Source organism: Bubalus bubalis, chromosome 3 (assembly GCF_019923935.1).
Source record: "Bubalus bubalis isolate 160015118507 breed Murrah chromosome 3, NDDB_SH_1, whole genome shotgun sequence".
In the NCBI taxonomy this organism is placed as follows: Eukaryota; Metazoa; Chordata; class Mammalia; order Artiodactyla; family Bovidae; genus Bubalus; species Bubalus bubalis.
Window position 1 is genome coordinate 1,662,040 of NC_059159.1, and position 18,678 is coordinate 1,680,717.

Below are 18,678 nucleotides of genomic sequence, written 5' to 3' on the forward strand. Positions count from 1 at the left end.
CTTCTTGACCTGCATACAGGTTTTGCAGGAGGTAGGTAAGGTGGTCTGGTATTCCCATCTCTTTAAGAAGTTTCCACAGTTTGTTGTGATCCACACAGTCAAACGCTTTAGTGTAGTCAATGGAATAGAAGTGGATATTTTCCTGGAATTCTCTTGCTTTTTATGATCCAATACATGTAGGCAATTTGATCTCTGGTTCCTATTGTACTTTCTATTGCACAGTTCCTCAAGTCTAAAGCTGAGACATTGCATCCCATTGAAGTGTCTGGTGTACCCATTGGAGAGGGCTTCCCACTGGCTCAGATGGTAAAGAATAAGCCTGCAATGTAGGAGACCAGGTCCAATCCCTGGGTTGGGAAGATCCCCTGGAGGAGGGCATGGCTACCCACTCCAGTATTCTTGCCTGGAGAATCCCATGGACAGAGGGGTGGAGCCTGGTGGGCTACAGTGGAGGAGTAGAGGCCACAGAGGAGTCCGTGGGGTCACAAAGAGTCGGACTCGACTGGAGTGACTTAGCGCACATGCATGGAAACGTCAGTAACCGCTGGCGACCAGCGCTGGGCGAGACTGCAGTTTGAGTGGATGTGTCTGGATCCACCCCAGAGTGAGAGATCCTGCTGACCACAAACTGGGAATAATTCTTCTACCTTCTCGGTGTCACAACGGTCTGGGCCCCCAGGCTGCTTAGGCACGACCACGTGGATGATGGTAACTCATCAAGTGGCGGTTTCCACGGGTTTCCATTCCCCTCACTGATCAGATCTGCCGGCTGCAGAAACGTGTGGCCAAGATCTCCTGATAAAACACAGTCCTCCAGCCGCCAAATGCTCGGCGCTTAGACAAGCCGCTCCTGTAAGGCCCTGTTGGCGGGAAGAGGCTGGCCTCACTGATCACATCCTTTTACCCGGCTGGTCTGCAGGGACGTTCGGCACAGAATTGTTCTGGTGTTGGGAGAACAGGACAGAGCAGCCCCGTGAATCTGCCTGTGAACCTGCTCCTGAAGAGCGGGCAGGGGGCTGGGGGCTCTAGGGGGGTTGTTCCTGGCTCCCCTGGCAGCCTCAGGCTAATTCCTCTTGAGCTGATTTTCCACAACCAGAGACTGCCGCCATTCTATCTCTGCTGGTGCATCTGAGCGGCTCGCTTCCTTTCCGTCTCCGTCAATCTCGGATGCTTCCGATTTGTGAAAATTTCAGCTGTGTGTTTGTTCTTGCCTTGCAGATATTCTTGGTATTCCATTTGATGTTTCTGTAAAAGGCCCCTTTTCAGTTCATCTTTCCTTGGGAATGCAATCTCCTGTATTCTCACGTCTCTTCTTCTCAAGGTCTTCACGTCTCTTCTGGGCCATGCTCTGGGCTACAAAGCTTTGTGTCATAATAGAAATTTGTTCAGCTTCAACACACAAGCTCAGAGGTGAATCCATGGGGCCACGTTGAGGGATCAGTATCTGAGCAGATTCTGGGCTGCCATCTCTGGCCTGTTCGTTTCATTCTGGTCTTTTATTCTCTAGCTAACTTCTCCTGATGCACCGCTGGTCCTCTAGATATGCTGGGACAGGATCTTCAGATGAGCCTGGCTGTGCGATCCCAGCTTTGGCTCAGCCTAGGATCTCCACTCTACAGGTTTCTGTGTTAGGACGAAATGTGGTACCGATCGCAGTTGATACAGGAGGAGAGATTGCATTAGGAACCAGAGCCTTTGGTTCCCTTGAACCAAAGATGCGGGTGACATCAAAGAGGGAACGTCTCAGCGGCAACGGATACCCGTGTCCCGGGCACGGAGTAGATTTATGGATTGAGAGAGAAAGACAGAAAGAGAGAGACAGGGTTGGGGGAGGGAGGGAGAGAGCAAGGGAGAACTGGGTCAAGGGCAGAGAGGAAGTAGCTGAAGCCATGAGACCAGGTAACCTGTGATGGGAAACACGCCAGAGAACTGGAATGCAACGTCCTGGTTTGATGTCTGGACTGTTCCTTTAATTTTAGTTACACTATCGGAAGGGAAGCTGGCTTGTGTGTTTAGCCGGCCGTGGCAGCTCTAAGTCACACATTGCTGATGAGTGAGAGCCTCCGTTATAAATGGAAACTCGAACTGCCCAACACTCATCAGCTGAAACCAAGTGCCCAAGTTTATTTTGGTGCCTATTAATTACCCACAGATCACCTATTTTCCTTATTGCTTGCAAATACGTGCAGGGAATAAAAAGCTGCTGTGTTCTCCAAAAACACAACTGAGCTTTTACGGTTGCGTACCTGGAGTGGGTGTGATTTAGATGTTTCATGATTCCTCTGAGGTTGGAAGCATCCTTTGGTGGGACTCTTAATTTCCTGTGGAAGTTTGGCTGTGGAGGTTATTGAAGACATTGAGTCAACAAAATGTATCTTAAAGTATGGACAGTGGCAGTTTCCTAGGCTGTCAGTTCTTCTCTTTTTTGCTCTCTCCTCAGGATCTCTCCCCACACTTGGTGCTTTAGGTCAGTCTCTATCTACAGTTGACCGCGGTCTGACCTCGCTCTCTGGAATGCCCTGTCTGCTTCTGACATTCAGGGCAAATCCACATGCCCTCCCAGCAGCATTCCTGATGGGATCACTTTCTCCTGAGCTCTTGAAAGAATCCTGCTTCAGCAACTCCCAGCAGAGGTGGGAGAGGTGCTTTTTAAAAAGAGATTTGGCGCACACCAAGAACTTGTTCATTGGAAGGACTGATGCTGAGGCTGAAACTTCAATACTTTGGCTACCTCATGCAAACAGTTGACTCATTGGAAAAGACCTTGATGCTGGGAGGGATTAGGGGCAGGAGGAGAAGGGGACAACAGAGGATGAGATTGGCTGGATGGCATCACCAACTCGATACACATGAGTTTGGGTAAACTCCAGGAGTTGGTGATGGACAGGGAGGCCTGGTGTGCTGCGATTCATGGGGTTGCAAAGAGTCGGACACGACTGAGCGACTGGACTGAACTGAACTGAAGAGCAGGCGTCACTGACTCTGTGCCCTTTCACGCACGGACTATCGTGTGGTGGGCGGTTCACCCCCTCTCCTGTTCTCCCAGTCCATGAACATAGTATAAGTCTTAAGGTCTTCTTGACCCAGGTCCGTAATTTCCTACAGACACATAGCCCAGTGCCTTCTACCAGCAGGGATTCTTATGTTAGCCTGTGTATTTCCTTCAAAGCAGTTATGGCAACCTGAAATTATCTTCTTTGTTTATCTGTTTACCTATTTGCTGTCTATCTCGTCCATCCAGAAGGTAAGGTCCATGAGAGCATCGTCTTCTCCCAGCATCTGGAATGATGCTTGAGCACATAGTAGGGGCTCATGAAATATTTGCTGAATGACCAACTTATAGGATCAGTCATTTAAAAATAAAAAAATTATTAATTTTATAAAGTTAAGTTTTCCATGAACTCATCATCTGTGTCAGTTTCCTGTCTTTAACAAAGATATTTTCCAAATTTAATTGGTATTCTGTTGTTTAGATGCTAAGTTACATCTGACTCTTTGCGACCCCATGGACAGTAGCCCACCAGGCTCCTCTGTCCATGGGATTATCCTGGCAAGAATACTGGAGTGGATTGCCATTTACTCCTCCAGGGGATCTTCCTGACCCAGGGATCGAACCTGCGTCTCCTGTGATTCCTGCATTAGCAGGCAGATCCTTTACCACTGAGCCACCTGGGAAGCCCTACGTTTTTATAGTATTCTTTTTTTCATATTAATACATGAAGGAATCTATTAATATGTCTAAGTCAGTTCAGTACATAGTTGGCTTCTCATTCCTGCAATGTAATAATGTATCATTGATTTCATAATAAACATCAGTATTAAAATAGAATCTGTTACATGGATCATATAGTATTCTTTTTATATGAGACATAGCTATCTATCATTCAGGACCTTCAGTTCAGCTGAAAAATGGCAAGCCTGTAAAACGGCCAAATGTAGAGCATTAAGTCGGATCAACTGCCATTTCCTGGGGCTAAGTTTTTGGAAAGGCAGGGAGTCAGCTGTCATTTTGGTGACTGTTTTTAAAAAGATGAGGTGTGATTGCTAATGAATGAAGAGGATGCTGACAGAAAGTTATATCCTGTGCTGGCCATGCCGTGTGTGCGTGTGTGTGTGTGTGTGCGCGCGCGTGCGCGCGCACCTGTGCACAGGAGGGTCAAGGGCTGCCTGCCTCGGACAGCGGTGCCCAAGGGGCTGCCCGGTCCCTGCAGCTGCCTGGTGTCAGGCATAGTGAGAAGGCTGGAGGCTGGCAGATGGGCACCTCCGGTTGTGTGACAAAGAGTCAGCCCGGCAGGGTGTCCAGCACTTCCTCTCCGGAAGATCCCCCTCGAGTCCTCTCCAACAGCCCCTCAGATGAAAACCAAAGAGCACCAGCTTTCCAAATCAAAACTCCAGGATGAGCAAAGGCTGGGCTGAACTGGGAGACTGGAAAGGACATATGCTCACTGTGCCCAGTCCCTCAGTCGTGTCCAACTCTGCAACCCCATGGACTGCAGCCTGCCAGCCTCCTCTGTCCACGAGGACCCTCCAGGCAAGACCACTGGAGTGGGTTCCATTTCCTTCTCCAGGGGATCTTCCCGACTCAGGGAATGAACCCAGGTCTTCTGCGTCTCCTGCACTGGCAGGCAGGTTCTTCACCGCTCTGCCAAGGGGGAGGCCCCCATATATTCATTACTATGTATAAAATAGATAACTAATGAAAACCTACTCTATAGCACAGGGAACCCTACTCAGTGCTCTGTGGTGACCTAAATGGGAAGGAAATCCAAAAAAGAGGAGATATATGTATACAGATAGCTGATTCACTTTGCTGCACCGTAGAAACTAACCCAACATTGTAAACCAACTGAACTCAGTAAAAATTAATTAAAAAGTCAAAACCCCTGAGTTTTCCTATTTGTTTAAATAAGTAAAACATTTAAAATGTCTTCTAAAAGTTATAAAAGCTGAATTGGATTTATTTTTGTTGACTTCCATTTGCATGGAGAATCTTTTTCCATCCCCTCACTTTCAGTCTGTATGTGACCCAAGATCAGAAGTGGGTGCCAAGGTACAAAACGGGAGCAAAGCTCTACTTTTAAGGAGTCTCTCATTGAGTAGAGGGAGCTAGGGACGGACAAGGACATAGGTCCTGGCAGTGTGGTGACGGTCACATGCTCCAGTGGGGAGACAAAGCCTGTAGGGGAGCAACGCCTTCAATGAGTTTCTTGAGTTGAATTTTGAAAGATGAGTGATCAGTCACCAGATGACGACCTAAGGAAGGACGCTAACAGTTTTGATTGGATACAACTTAAAATTTACATGTGGAAACAGCAATGGTTGACATTTATTGAGCATTTAATATGTGCCCGCTATGGGTTTTTCATGGTTGTCCTTTATCAGATTGCGGATGCTCAGTTTGGATCAGTTTTGAAAACTCATTGCTTCCCCTGTGGCTCAGCAGTAAAGAATCTGCCTGTAATGCCAGGGACACAGGGGACACAGGAGACACGGGTCTGATCCCTGGGTCAGGAAGATCCCCTGGAGGAGAAAATGTCAACCCACTCCAGTATTCTTGCCTGGGAAATTCCATGGACAGAGGAGCCTGATGGGCATTCATAGGGTCACAAAACAGTTGAACACGACTGAGAGACTGAGCGTGCAACCTAGCAAGAAAAGGCTGATCATCAGAATAGCGTCCTCTGACACAGAATAGACTTGTGGTGCCAAGGGGGAGAGGGGAAGCGGGAGGGACAGACTGGAGTTTAGCAGGAGTGGATGCAAGCTGTTCTATATGAGACGGGTGAGCAGCAAGGTCCTGGCATATGAAACAGGAAGCGCACTCAGTGTCCTGTGACAAGCCATAACGGAAGAGAATGTGGAAGGGAATATGCATGTAGTATAACCGAGTCACTCTGATGTAAGCAGAAACCAAACCACATTGTAAATCAGCCATGAAAGTGAAGCTGTTAGTCGCCCAGTCGTGTCTGACTCTTTCTGACCCCATGGACTATACTTCAATAAAATAAAAGGACAGTGTTCTCCATCATGATATAGCAAAACACTAACAAATTAGTGGCCTAGTTCGTAAGAAATTCCTGGAATACACGAAGACATCATGGGTGAATCTGTTTCTCCAAGGCCTCAAAGAACAGCCTGAACTTTTATGATTTGCTTGCTCGATTCAAGGGTAGATGGTGGGCTGCCTGTCTGCCAATCAGATTATTTCACCCACCAAATCGTCATGGAGAAGAGATGTTGCTTCTGCATGTGGTACTATTTGTCTGGAGTCAAGGGAAAGCTCAGCAGAGAAGGAGCATGGGGGACCGTGCCTGACTTCCATTCCACAAAAAGTTGGGTGCCCGTTGACCTCTCAGACCAGCTTCTGCTGTCTGTACAAGGATATCATCGTAGACCTTGGTGTGACTACATTATCCTTTGGATGACGTTGTATTAAGACAGCAGTGGGTCTGCTTTGTGGAGAGGGAGGGCAGAGTAGGAAGGACAAGACATCTGTTACTTCTGTGAGTTAAGCCTTCTAAAAATATTTCTCATTCAGCGACCACTTGTTCCTTTGACCTCTTTGATCTTTTACTCTGGAAATAGGACCTTCTAAGTGCCCTAGTCCCCTCTCCGTGTTCGTAAAATGGTGATGCCTGAACCACAGAAGCAGAGACTTCACTTTGCATCCACAGCTCTCGGAGATGAGAGGTTTTGGGGAATAAGGGAGGAAATCTTCCTATGTTTGCAAAGTCTGAAGAACTTCAGATACAAAAATTACATTGGTTGTACTGATTCTCAAGAAACATTCCTGAGGCTCAGTGATCAAGTCTGACATGTCCTGTGCTTCAGTGAACCGTGGGTGGGTCAATGTGGCAGAATAGACCCTCTCAGCAAGCAGCCACCTCTGTGATCCATTTCACAGCTGATGTTGGGACCAGGCAGAGAAGACTCCATGAGGTTTAGAAACGTCTGTGTGACTGTGGAGTCTTGAAAGCTTTCCAGGGGACTGTCCTGTGAAAGTCACCAGGCTCTCAGAGTCCCTGGGACGGCAAGGAGATCACGGGCTATGCTGTCGGGAGACATGGGCTCCTGATTTCAAGGAGATTCTTCCTCTTTGTCTTCCTCTCTCTTCCTCCCTCCTTTCCCCTTCCCCTCTTTTCTCCTCTTCCTTTTTCTCCTTTTCTTCTTCTTTTAAATAAGTACTCGCCTTCCCTCTTCACATTCAAGGAATAAAGTATGATCACCAAGAAAAGTGACTATACAGGGTGGCCCATGCTCCAGAATTAAGCTTGAGTTAGAAATCTGGGGGACTTCCCCAGCAGTCCAGAGGTTAGGACTCTGTGCTCCCACTGCAGAGGGTACAGGTTCAAGCCTGGGCAAGATCCCACAAGCCAGCTGTGCAGTGTGGCCTCCAAAATTGTTCTGTTTAAAAAAAAATAGATGACTAAGACTACCTGGGCTCCAAAACCACTGCAGATGGTGATTACAGCCATGAAACTAAAAGACGCTTGCTCCTTGGAAAAAAAGCTATGACCAAACTAGACAGCATATTAAAAAGCAGAGACATTACTTTGCCAACAAAGGTCCGTCTAGTCAAAGCTATGGTTTTTCTAGTAGTCATGTATGGATGTGAGGGGTGGACTATAAAGAAAGCTAAGCACGGAAGAATTGATGCTTTTGAACTATGGTGTTGGAGAAGAGTCTTGAGAGTCCCTTGAACTATAAGGAGATACAACCAGTACATCCTAAAGGAGATCAGTCCTAACTAGTCATTGAAGGACTGATGCTGAAGCTGAAACTCCAATACTTTGGCCACTTGATGCAAAGAGCCTACTCATTGGAAAAGACCCTGATGCTGGGAAAGATTGAGAGCAGGAGGAGAAGGGGATAACAGAGGATGAGATGGTTGGATGGCATCATCAACTTGATGGACATGGATTTGAGTAAACTTCAGGAGTTGGTGATAGACAGGGAGGCCTGGCATGCTGCAGTCCATGGGGTCGAAAAGAGTCCACACACTTGAGTGACTAAACTGAAAACTGCCTGTCCTCTGGAAGGCTGGTAAATACATTGTATCTGGAGGTTCACTTTTACAGTCTGGAGTTTTCAAATGAAGGCCAATCAAATGAACTAAGGAGTATTTATTTAGCCAGACACTGCTATGTAATGAGAGGTATATAGTTATAATTTAGTGAACACTTTGTCTTTCTCCTAATTCCCTTTCTAGTATTCATCCATCCATTATGGACTCGTTCAAAGATATTTTTGGCACTTTTATGTACCAGATGCTGTTCCAAGTATGGGAGGCACAACAGAGATCAAAGCAAAAACCTTGCCCTTGTGAAGCTTTCATCTCTATCTCTCTGTACGTGTGTGTGTATGTGGCGGGTGAGGGGAGAGAGACAGAGACAAACACTAAGAGAGAGACCCACAGACAGATCAAACAAACTAGCGAAATATGCACGTCACACAGCGATGAACCTGGAGTGAGTAGGACTGTGAAGGGGCTCGCACAGGAGAAGGAAGGCTGCATTTGGAATAAGACAGTCAGGTGACCTGCACGGGTGAGGGGTCAGTGGATGGCCAGCCCTGACGTGGGCTTGTTTGAACAACAGCAAGGCTTCCGCGTGGCCTGAGGATGTGTGGGCAGGAAGCGGAAGGGCTGAGATCTGGGGTGACAAGACCAGATCACAGGGGCATGCAGGCTGGCCTGAGTCTTCTTGGCTCCTTTTCCAACTTCCCTGACCTAAGATGTGCTTGGACCAGCGAAACGCGCAAGGAACCGCTCTGGGTCCCTCCTCTATGGAAGCTTGAAGGGATAGTTTCTTCCCTCTGCCATGATGTTCTGGACAGAGGCCACATTTAAAAACTGAGATCTGATGTGAAGGTAAGACGGAACGGAATTGCAGGCCTTCTGGGGTAGACTTGTCGTGTGAGTGAGAAATACACTTTCAAGGGGCTCTTTCTCCAGCCTGCTTCTGGACTGGGCTTGTGCTAGTTGCATCTGCAAAGCATTTTATGTAGTATTGTTAAAAGTCAAATTATCCATTGTTGTTTAGTTGCTAAGTCGTGTCTGACTCTTTGTGACCCCACGGACTGTAGCCCACCAGGTTCCTCTGTCCGTGGGATTCTCCAGGTAAAAAGTGTGGTGCGTTGCCATTTCCTCCTCCAGGGGATCTTCCCAGGGATTGAACCTGCTTCTCCTGCACTGTAGGTGGATTCTCTACCGCTGAGCCACCTGGGAGGCTCTGAACTGTCCAAACACCTAAGTGTGGAGAGGCTCCTGGAACCGGGAAAGCCACCGCCTTCGGCAGCGGAGCCTCCGCGGGCTGTTGCTTCCGCCACAGCGATAGCTGCCCGGTTTGCCTGCCTGCCAGGCTGTTCCCCGCGCTGAGGACGAAGTAAGTTTAGACATGCAAATTCAATAATGTCTCTTTCCCTTTTAAAGTCTTTCTGACGAAAAGTGAGGAGATATATGAAGAGTCTGGGAAGGTGGAGCTTCAAAGGTATCGAAAGGGCATTCTTCACGATGTCATGGCATCGTTTCTAGGTAGTGGACGATCTCTAATGCCCTTTTCTGTATTTTTCCACATGAAAAATGTTTTTAAGAAATCACATAGTCCCAAAAAGAAAAAAGAAACCCTTCACCAGCTCCCTATTTCTTGATGGCGCAGATTAAAGATGGTCCAGGATTTTGGGGGCTCCTCCCATTGAGAGATCAGGCTTCACTTAAAAAAAAACTTTTATCTTAAAATTTTATTTGTTTATTCATTAATTTTATTTTTAGTAATTATTTTATTAAAATTTTCTTATTACACTTTTTATTTTAAAATTTATTTATTACTTTTTATTTTTATGTATTTTAAATTCTGGATCTTAGTTTCCTGATGAGAGATTGAAACTGCAGCCCAGCCCTGGACTGCCAGGGAAGTCCCAGCTTCCTTTCTTGGTTGACATGAAGATGGCATGTTAATGAATAAATCATTTCTTCACTTATCCAATAGGAGCCTGGAGATTTTAATATTGTTATTTTCCAGGACAAGATCACGGACTTCTATCACTCAGAGTTCTATTAGCAAACAAAGGAACAATTCCTTGATGACATGAGTAGAAAAGGAATTTATTGAACATATATCGGGTAACTCACAGAACTTCTGGAAAGAGCTGAGAACCAGGTTTGAGCGAGAATGTGCCACTTGGGGCAACACCCAAAACTATAGTGTGGGAGTGGCTGGGATTCGCTTCACGGAGCACGTGTGGAAAAGCAGTTAAGAGAAACAACGCAACCTCCATATTCTGTGTCTTTTCCCTGTGCTTTCGAGGGAGACAAGTTTCACACGACTTTAATCAGCACAATAACCTCATGATTGTTTCATTTCTAATCTCTAGTTTCATGGACTGCAAGGAGATCAAATCAGTCTATCCTAAAGGAAATCAGTCCTGAATATTCATTGGATACTGAAGCTGAAGCTCCAATACTTTGGCCACGTGATTCGAAGAGCCAACTCATCGGACAAGACCCTGACACTGGCAAAGATTGAAGGCAGACGAGAAGGGGGCGGGACAGAATGGGATGGTTGCATGGCATCACTGCTCAATGGACATGAGTTTGGGTAAACTCCAGGAGTTGGTGATGGACAGGGAGGCCTGGAGTGCTGCAGTCCATGGGGTCACAAAGAGTCACACCTAGCCGGGTGACTGAGAACAACAGCAGTCTATTGCTGGCTGGTCACGCAGAGAGTCCATGTGGAGGCGCTGTCAGCGCCCTTCCCTCTTGGTGTTGGGTCGGAAGTGCCGACGAGGTTCCCAGGACCCCGCCTATGCTGTGAGCCGCCCCGCCTCTCCGTTTCTCGCGCCACTTCTCGGCAGCCTCTGTTTCCATCTCTGGACACGTGCTCCCCGCGGCTCCTGCGGCCTCCACCCTCTCCCAGGTTTCTGTCTGCTCCCTTACATCCCTTCTGGTCCCCTTCTTCTCTTCTCCTCTTATTCTCGGTCTTCCTCACGCCACCTTCCTGCTTCCCCTTTGCTTCTCTCTCAACGCCCACAGCCAGGAGGGATTTCATTCCTGCCCATGGCTTTATAATTAATAAATTGATGATTTCAAAGCCTTTAGCTGTCTCTTGAGCTTTCAACCTGCAGACAGCTGACAGCCCCTGGTGGATGAGTCACGGCCCCTCATTCCCACCCACCTGCACTGCTCCTCCCGAGTCCTCTGACTCAGGGAAGGGCAGCAGAATTGATTCACTGGCTGAGGCAGACATCTCGGGATCATCTCTGAGTATCCCCTCCTCTGATCCTCCACGTCAGGCCTGAGGTTCTGTCTCTCCTATTTCTTAAATGTTTCTGGAAAATACTCAGCTCTTTGTTGTTGTTCAGTCACTAAGTCATGCCCGACTCTTTGAGACCCCGTGGACTGTAGCACATCAAGCTCCCCGTCTTTCACCATCTCCCAGAGTTTGCTCAAACTCACGTTCATCGAGTCGGTGATGCCATCCAACCATCTCATCCTCTGTTGTCCCCTTCTCCTCCTGCCCTCAATCTTTCCCAGCATCAGGGTCTTTTCCAAGGAGTCAGTTCTTTGCATCAGGTGGCCAAAGTATTGGAGTTTCAGCTTCAGCATCAGTCCTTCCGATGGATATTCAGGACTAATCTCCTTTGGGATGGACTGGTTGATTCTCTTTGCAGTCCAAGGGACTCTTGAGAGTCTTTTCCAGCACCACAGTTTGAAAGCATCAATTCCTTGGTGCTCAGCGTTCTTTATGGTCCAACTCTCACATCTGTACATAACTACTGGAGAAGCCTTAGCTTTGACTAGACAGACCTTTGTCAGCAAAGTGATGTCACTGCTTTTTAATATGCTGTCTAGGTTTGTCTACAGTCCATGGGGTCGCTAAGAGTCGGACACGACTGTGCGCCTTCACTTTCACTTTTCACTTTCATGCATTGGAGGAGGAAATGGCAACCCACTCCAACGTTCTTGCCTGGAGAATCCCAGGGATGGCGGGGCCTGGTGGGCTGCCGTCTCTGGGGTCGTACAGAGTCAGACACGACTGAAGCGACTTAGCAGCAGCAGCAGCAGGTTTGTCATAGCTTTTCTTCCAAGGAGCAAACATCTCTTAATTTCATGGCTGCAGTTACCATCCACAGTGGATTTTAGAGCCCCGCTCTACTCAGCTGCATCAAAACTTCATTAGTTTAAGCCAGCCCCACCGCTCACCTAGATCACTGCAACAAACTCTAACAAGTGTCTTTGCTCCAAGCTCCCTCATACACCTTGCTCCTGCCCTCACTTCAGTAGAGGCAGAGTGATAAGCATGTACTAGACCACATCTGTTCACTGCATGTGACCGTGGGCTGATTCCCGAGTGGTTCTAAGAAGAAAACCCAAACATCTCAGACAAACTATGACCTATGGGTTGACTCTGCTCCCTGATGTGTTCTTATACAGCTTACAAGCTACAGATGATTTCACATTTTAAAATTGTTGAAAGAAGTGAATGTGACATGTAAAAATTATATGAACTTTATTCAAAATTTTCAAAGAACTCTTACCAACAGGAAAACAAAACAATCCAATTAAAAAATGGACAAAAGATCTTAAGGGTCACCTCATCAAGGATACACAGATGGCAGATAAACATGCGAAGAGATGCTGAATCTCATAGGCTATTAGGGAACTGCAAGTGAAAAGAAGCATGATGTACCACTACCTGCCCGGCCGGAGGCCGAAAATCCTAAACACTGACAACTCCAGATGCTGACAGGGCTGCGGAGCCACGGGAGCTGTCATCTGCCGTTGACGGGAACGCAAAACTGGTGCAGCCACTTTGGAAGACAGTTTGGGGGTTTCTTACAAAAGTGTACATACTCTTAACCATACGAACCAGCCAGAGTACTCCTTGGTATTCATCCAAATGGGTTGAAAACGAATCCATGTGAAATCCTGTGCATGCCAGGGAATTCCCTGCCAGTCCAGTGGTTAGACTTGGTGCTTTCATTGCTGTGGGCCCAGGTTTATTTCTGGTCAGGAAAGTAAGATCCCACAAGCCACGGCACAGCCAAAAAAAATCAAAAACAAACCTGCATATGTATTCCTATGGTGTTTTGTTCATAATAAAACTTGAAAGTAACTAAGATGCCCTTTAATAAATGAATGGATAAATACACTGTGGTATATCTGGACAATGAAACATTATTTGTCCTAAAAAGAGATGAACCACCAAGTCATGAAAAGGTATGGAATGCACAGCAGGAAGCGAAAGAAGCCAGTCTGAAAAGCCTACATACCTTTAGATCGCAATGGTGTGACGTTCTGGAAAAGACAAAACTATGGAGACAGTAAAATGGTCAGTGGTTGCCACCAGCTGAGAGAAGGAAAAGGAATAAACAGGTGGAATATGCTGGATTTTTAGGGCAGTACTTGATGCAACCTCAAAAACAACAGAATGATCTCTGTTCATTTCCAAGGCAAACCATTCAATACCCCAGTAATCCAATTCTATGCCCCAACCAGTAACACTGAAGAAGCTGAAGTTGAATGGTTCTATGAAGACCTACAAGACTTTCTAGAACTAACACCGAAAAATGTCCTTTTCATTATAGGGGACTAGAATGCAAAAGTAGGAAGTCAAGAAACACCTGGAGGAACAGGCAAATTTGGCCATGGAGTACAGAATGAAGCAGGGCAAAGGCTAACAGAGATTTGCCAAGAGAATACACTGGTCATAGCAAACACCCTCTTCCAACAACACAAGAGAAGACCCTACACATGGACATCACTGAAATCAGATTGATTATATTCTTTGCAGCCAAAGATGGAGAAGCTCTATACAGTCAGCAAAAACAAGACCAGGAGCTGACTGTGGCTCAGACCATGAACTCCTTATTGCCAAATTCAGACTTAAATTGAAGAAAGTAGGGAAAACCACTAGATGATTCAGATATGACCCAAATCAAATCCCTTATGATTATACAGTGGAAGTGAGAAATAGATTTAAGGGACTAGATCTGATAGAGTGCCTGATGAACTATGGATGGAGGTTCGTGACATTGTACAGGAGACAGGGATCAAGACCATCCCCAAGAAAAAGAAATGCAAAAAAGCAAAATGGCTGTCTGAGGAGGCCTTACAAATAGCTGTGAAAGGAAGAGAAGCCAAAAGCAAAGGAGAAGAGGAAAGATATATCCATTTGAATGCAGAGTTCCAAAGAATAGCAAGGAGAGATAAGAAAGTCTTCCTCAGCAATCAATGCAAAGAAATAGAGGAAAACAACAGAATGGGGAAGACTAGAGATCTCTTCAAGAAAATTAGAGATACCAAGGAACATTTCATGAAAAGATGGGCTCGACAAAGGACAGAAATGGTATGGACCTAACAGAAGCAAAAGATATTAAGAAGAGGTGGCAAGAATACACAGAACTGTACAAAAAAGATCTTCATGATGAAGATAATCACAATGGTGTGATCACTCACCTAGAGCCAGACATCCTGGAATGTTAAGTCAAGTGGGCCTTAGGAAGCATCACTATGAACAACGCTAGTGGAGATGATGGAATTCCAGTTGAGCTATTTCAAATCCTAAGAGATGATGCTGTGAAAGTGCTGTAGTCAATATACCAGCAAATTTGGAAAACTCAGCAGTGGCCACAGGACTGGAAAAGGTCCGTTTTCATTCCAATCCCAAAGAAAGGCAATGCCAAAGAATGCTCAAACTACCGCACAATTGCACTCATCTCACATTCTAGTAAAGGGATGCTCAAAATTCTCCAAGCCAGGCTTCAGCAGTATGTGAACCATGAACCTCCAGATGTTCAATCTGGTTTTAGAAAAGGCAGAGGAACCAGAGATCAAATTGCCAACATCCGCTGGATCATGGAAAAAGCAAGAGAGTTCCAGAAAAACATCTATTTCTGCTTTATTGACTATGCCAAAGCCTTTGACTGTGTGGATCACAATCAACTGTGGAAAATTCTGAAAGAGATGGGAATACCAGACCGCCTGACCTGCCTCTTGAGAAATCTGTATGTAGGTCAGGAAGCAACAGTTAGAACTGGACCTGGAACAACAGACTGGTTCCAAATAGGAAAAGGAATATGTCAAGGCTGTATATTGTCACCCTGCTTATTTAACTTATATGCAGATATATCATGAGAAACGCTGGGCTGGAAGAAGCATAATCTGGAATCAAGATTGCCGGGAGAAATATCAATCACCTCAGATATGCAGATGACACCACCCTTATGGCAGAAAGTGAAGAGGAACTAAAGAGCCTCTTGATGAAAGTGAAACAGGAGAGTCAAAAATTTGCCTTAAAGCTCAACATTCAGAAAACTGCAATCATGGCATCTGGTCCCATCACTTCATGGCAAATAGATGGGGAAACAGTGGAAACAGTGGCTGACTTTATTATTGGGGGCTCCAAAATCACTGCAGATGGTGATTGCAGCCATGAAATTAAAAGACACTTGGTCCTTGGAAGAAAAGCTATAACTAACCGAGACAGTATATTAAAAAGCAGAGACATTACTTTGCCAACAAAGGTCTGTCAAGTCAAGGCTGTGGTTTTTCCAGTAGTCATGTATTAATGTGAGAGTTGGACTACAGAGAAAGCTGAGCACCGAAGGATTGATGCTTCTGAACTGTGGTGTTGGAGAAGACTCCTGAGAGTCCCTTGGACTGCAAGGAGATCCAACCAGTCCATCCTAAAGGAGATCAGTCCTGAGTGTTCATTGGAAGGATTGATGTTGAAGCTGAAACTCCAATACTTAGGCCACCTGATGCGAAGTGCTGACTCATTTGAAAAGACCCTGATGCTGGGAAAGATTGAGGGCAGAAGGAGAAGGGGACGACAGAGGATGAGATGGTTGGATGGCATCACTGACTCAATGGACATGAGTTTGGGTAAACTCTGAGAGTTGGTGATGGACAGGGAGGCCCAGCGTGCTGCGGTCCATGGGTCACAAAGAGTCGGACATGACTGAGGAACTGAACTGAAAGGAAATCAGTCCTGAATATTCATTGGAAGGACTGATGCTAAAGATGAAACTCCAATACTTTGGCCACCTGATGCAAAGAACTGACTCATTGGAAAAGACCCTGATGTTGGGAAAGTTTGAGAGCAGGAAGAAAAGGGGATGACAGAGGATGAGATGGTTGGATAGTCCATCACTGACTCGATGGACATGAGTTTGAGCAAGCTCTGGGAGTTGGTGATGCACAGGGAGGCCTGGCGTGCAGTAGTCCATGGGGTCGCAAAGAGTTGGACATGACAGAGCCACTCAACTAAACTGAACTACGACAATTAATTTTACAATTTAACTTGGCTAAGCCCTGGTACCCAGTTTTTGTTCAAGTACTAGTCTTAATTATCCTTGAGAAGGTATTGTTTAGATGTGATCAACCTTTAGGTCAGATTATCCTTGATTGTGTGGGTGGCCCTACCCAGCCAGTTGAAGGCCTTAAGAGGAAACACTGAGGTTCCCTGAGAAAGGAGTTCAGCTTCCAGACTGTCTTCAGAGTCAAGGCTCCAACACCAACTTTTCCCTGGTTGCTAGCCTGCTGGCACGTCCTACAGGTTGGGACTTGCCAGGACCCACAACCATGTGAGCCAATTTCTTCAAATAAATTCCTCTCTCTCCCTCTTCCTCCTATTGCTTCTATTTCTCTGGAGAACCTGGCTACTAATTTAACTTTCTCTTATTGAACATTGTGGATTTAAATATGCTATTCTGGGTGAAGGTATATTTGGGATGAAGATATCTTTACTTGGAAAACTCTCTTTAGTAGTAGAGTGAAAATTGCCACTCCTCTGGTTTTGGGGTTAACATTTTCAATGAATACTTTGGGTAAACACCAACCTTCAGGCTTTATTCTGTGTTGTTTTGGGGAGGGGGCACGTGTGGCCTTGCTGCAAGGCATGCAGGATCTTAGCTCCTCACCAGACTTAGTTCCTGCACTCCTGGCCTCTATGGTGGAAGCCCGGAGTCTTAACCACAGGACCACCAGTCCTCAGATTAGGTAAGCATTTGCCAGTGAGGAAAGACCTCACTGGCATTGGAAAGCTTAGAAAGACCTCTGGCATTGGAAAGCTTGCTGAAACTAGGTTATCTTTGAAACCACAATCTTGGGTTCCACAGGAAGCACATATACTCAGCACAAGAAGGCGGAAATAGTCTGAAAAGTGCCCCTTGGAAACCTGAAGTCGGGGCATCTATCTTTAGCCAGTGGAGACTTCAGCCATAACACCAAGAAATGGTCTCCCAAGACCTTCGTTCCATTTATACACTTGCTTGCTTAGTTCCACTTTGGCTAAATGCACAGCTGATGTTTATTTTGCTTCTAAAATTGTTTGCTATTGTTTCACAAACATTGTAACAGCAATTAAGGAATTTTGTTTTAAAGAGAAAAATTGACTTACAACCCTACTGTAGAAACTCATGTTGTTGAGCCTTTTCAACAAATATTTGTTTAATTGGTGCACCGGCTCCGAGTTGTGGCACATGGGATCTTTAGTTGCAGCATATGGGATCCAGTTCCCTGGTCGGGGATCCAGGGAACCTCGGCCCCCTGCACTGGGATGGCCAAGTTCTTTTTAGCCACTGGACCACCAGGAAATCCCTTGTTGAGCCTTTATAAGGACATAGATTTAAAAAAAAAAGGCTGGCAGACCTTGGAATTCAGGGCAGAAGGCCTCTGGAGAGGGTAAAACCACACAGAAACTAGGGTGGAGCAATGGTCGCTTCTGAAATGAAACTGAGGAGCTGAAATTCTCCCCAGGGCAGGGTGGGACTGAAAGAGCCTTCACCCCTCTTGGAAACCCCCAGGGCTGTTTGGTTTTTCCGAACAATCTTCTCAGTGGGCTCTAGGCTCAACAATCTGCTGCCCATTTCTGTGTTTTGTCTTTCAGAGCCCCAGCTCAGGAGGGTTTGGCAGCTACAAGAAGGTTGAGCGAGACAGGAAATGGCCTGTGGCTAGACTGGAGCCTGAGTGCAGGTGAGTGGGGCCACAGCCAGGCCACCCAGCACGGGTCAGCTGTCCATCAGAGCCGCCGGCTCCTCGTCAGCAGCCTGCTGGTCTCCTTACTCTAAGGGTCTTGACTGTGGCAGGAAGGTAACACCATCCAAGGCCGTCTTAACCTAGAGATGCAGGGAGCTGATGAGAGGTGGGGACAAATGGCAAGCAAACTAATTTGTATTTATTGTAGCCCCCACCTGGGCTGGACACTGCACACCAGCTGCAGAGGAAAGTGACTAAGCTTGCTGCCGGGGTATGAGCCATCCTGGCCATTTAACTGCTCCGTGCCTTCTTTTCCTTTGGTAACAGTAACAATAATAATACTGATGCTAGAGCTATGATGAAGATTCAGTTATGATGTACTTAGCACAGCCAGGAACATACTAAGTGCTACAGACACGTGTGCTGTTACTATCTTTACTTAAGTAATAATTTGAACCGCACCCTGCTTGTCCTTTCCCACTGAGGAAACTGAGGCTCATCGGGATTAAGTCAATTACCGGAGATGGCAGAGCCTGAAACCAAACTCAGATTTATCTGACAGCAGTTTTTCTTCTCGGAACATGACTGGGCCTGCTCACTGCTATTGAAGTCCCTCTCCTGCTTGCCAGCTTAAGGCTGTTCTCTTTGTACCGACACGGTGAAATCCTATATGACGGAGGCTCTGCCTTTAATCCGTCATT

General features: G+C 46.3%; 1 pseudogene; it reads right to left on the reverse strand.

Moving 5' to 3' along the window:
• Positions 1 to 438: 438 nt before the first annotated feature.
• On the reverse strand, positions 439 to 18,560 carry LOC123332986 (annotated as a pseudogene).
• Between the last annotated feature and the right edge of the window lie 118 nt (positions 18,561 to 18,678).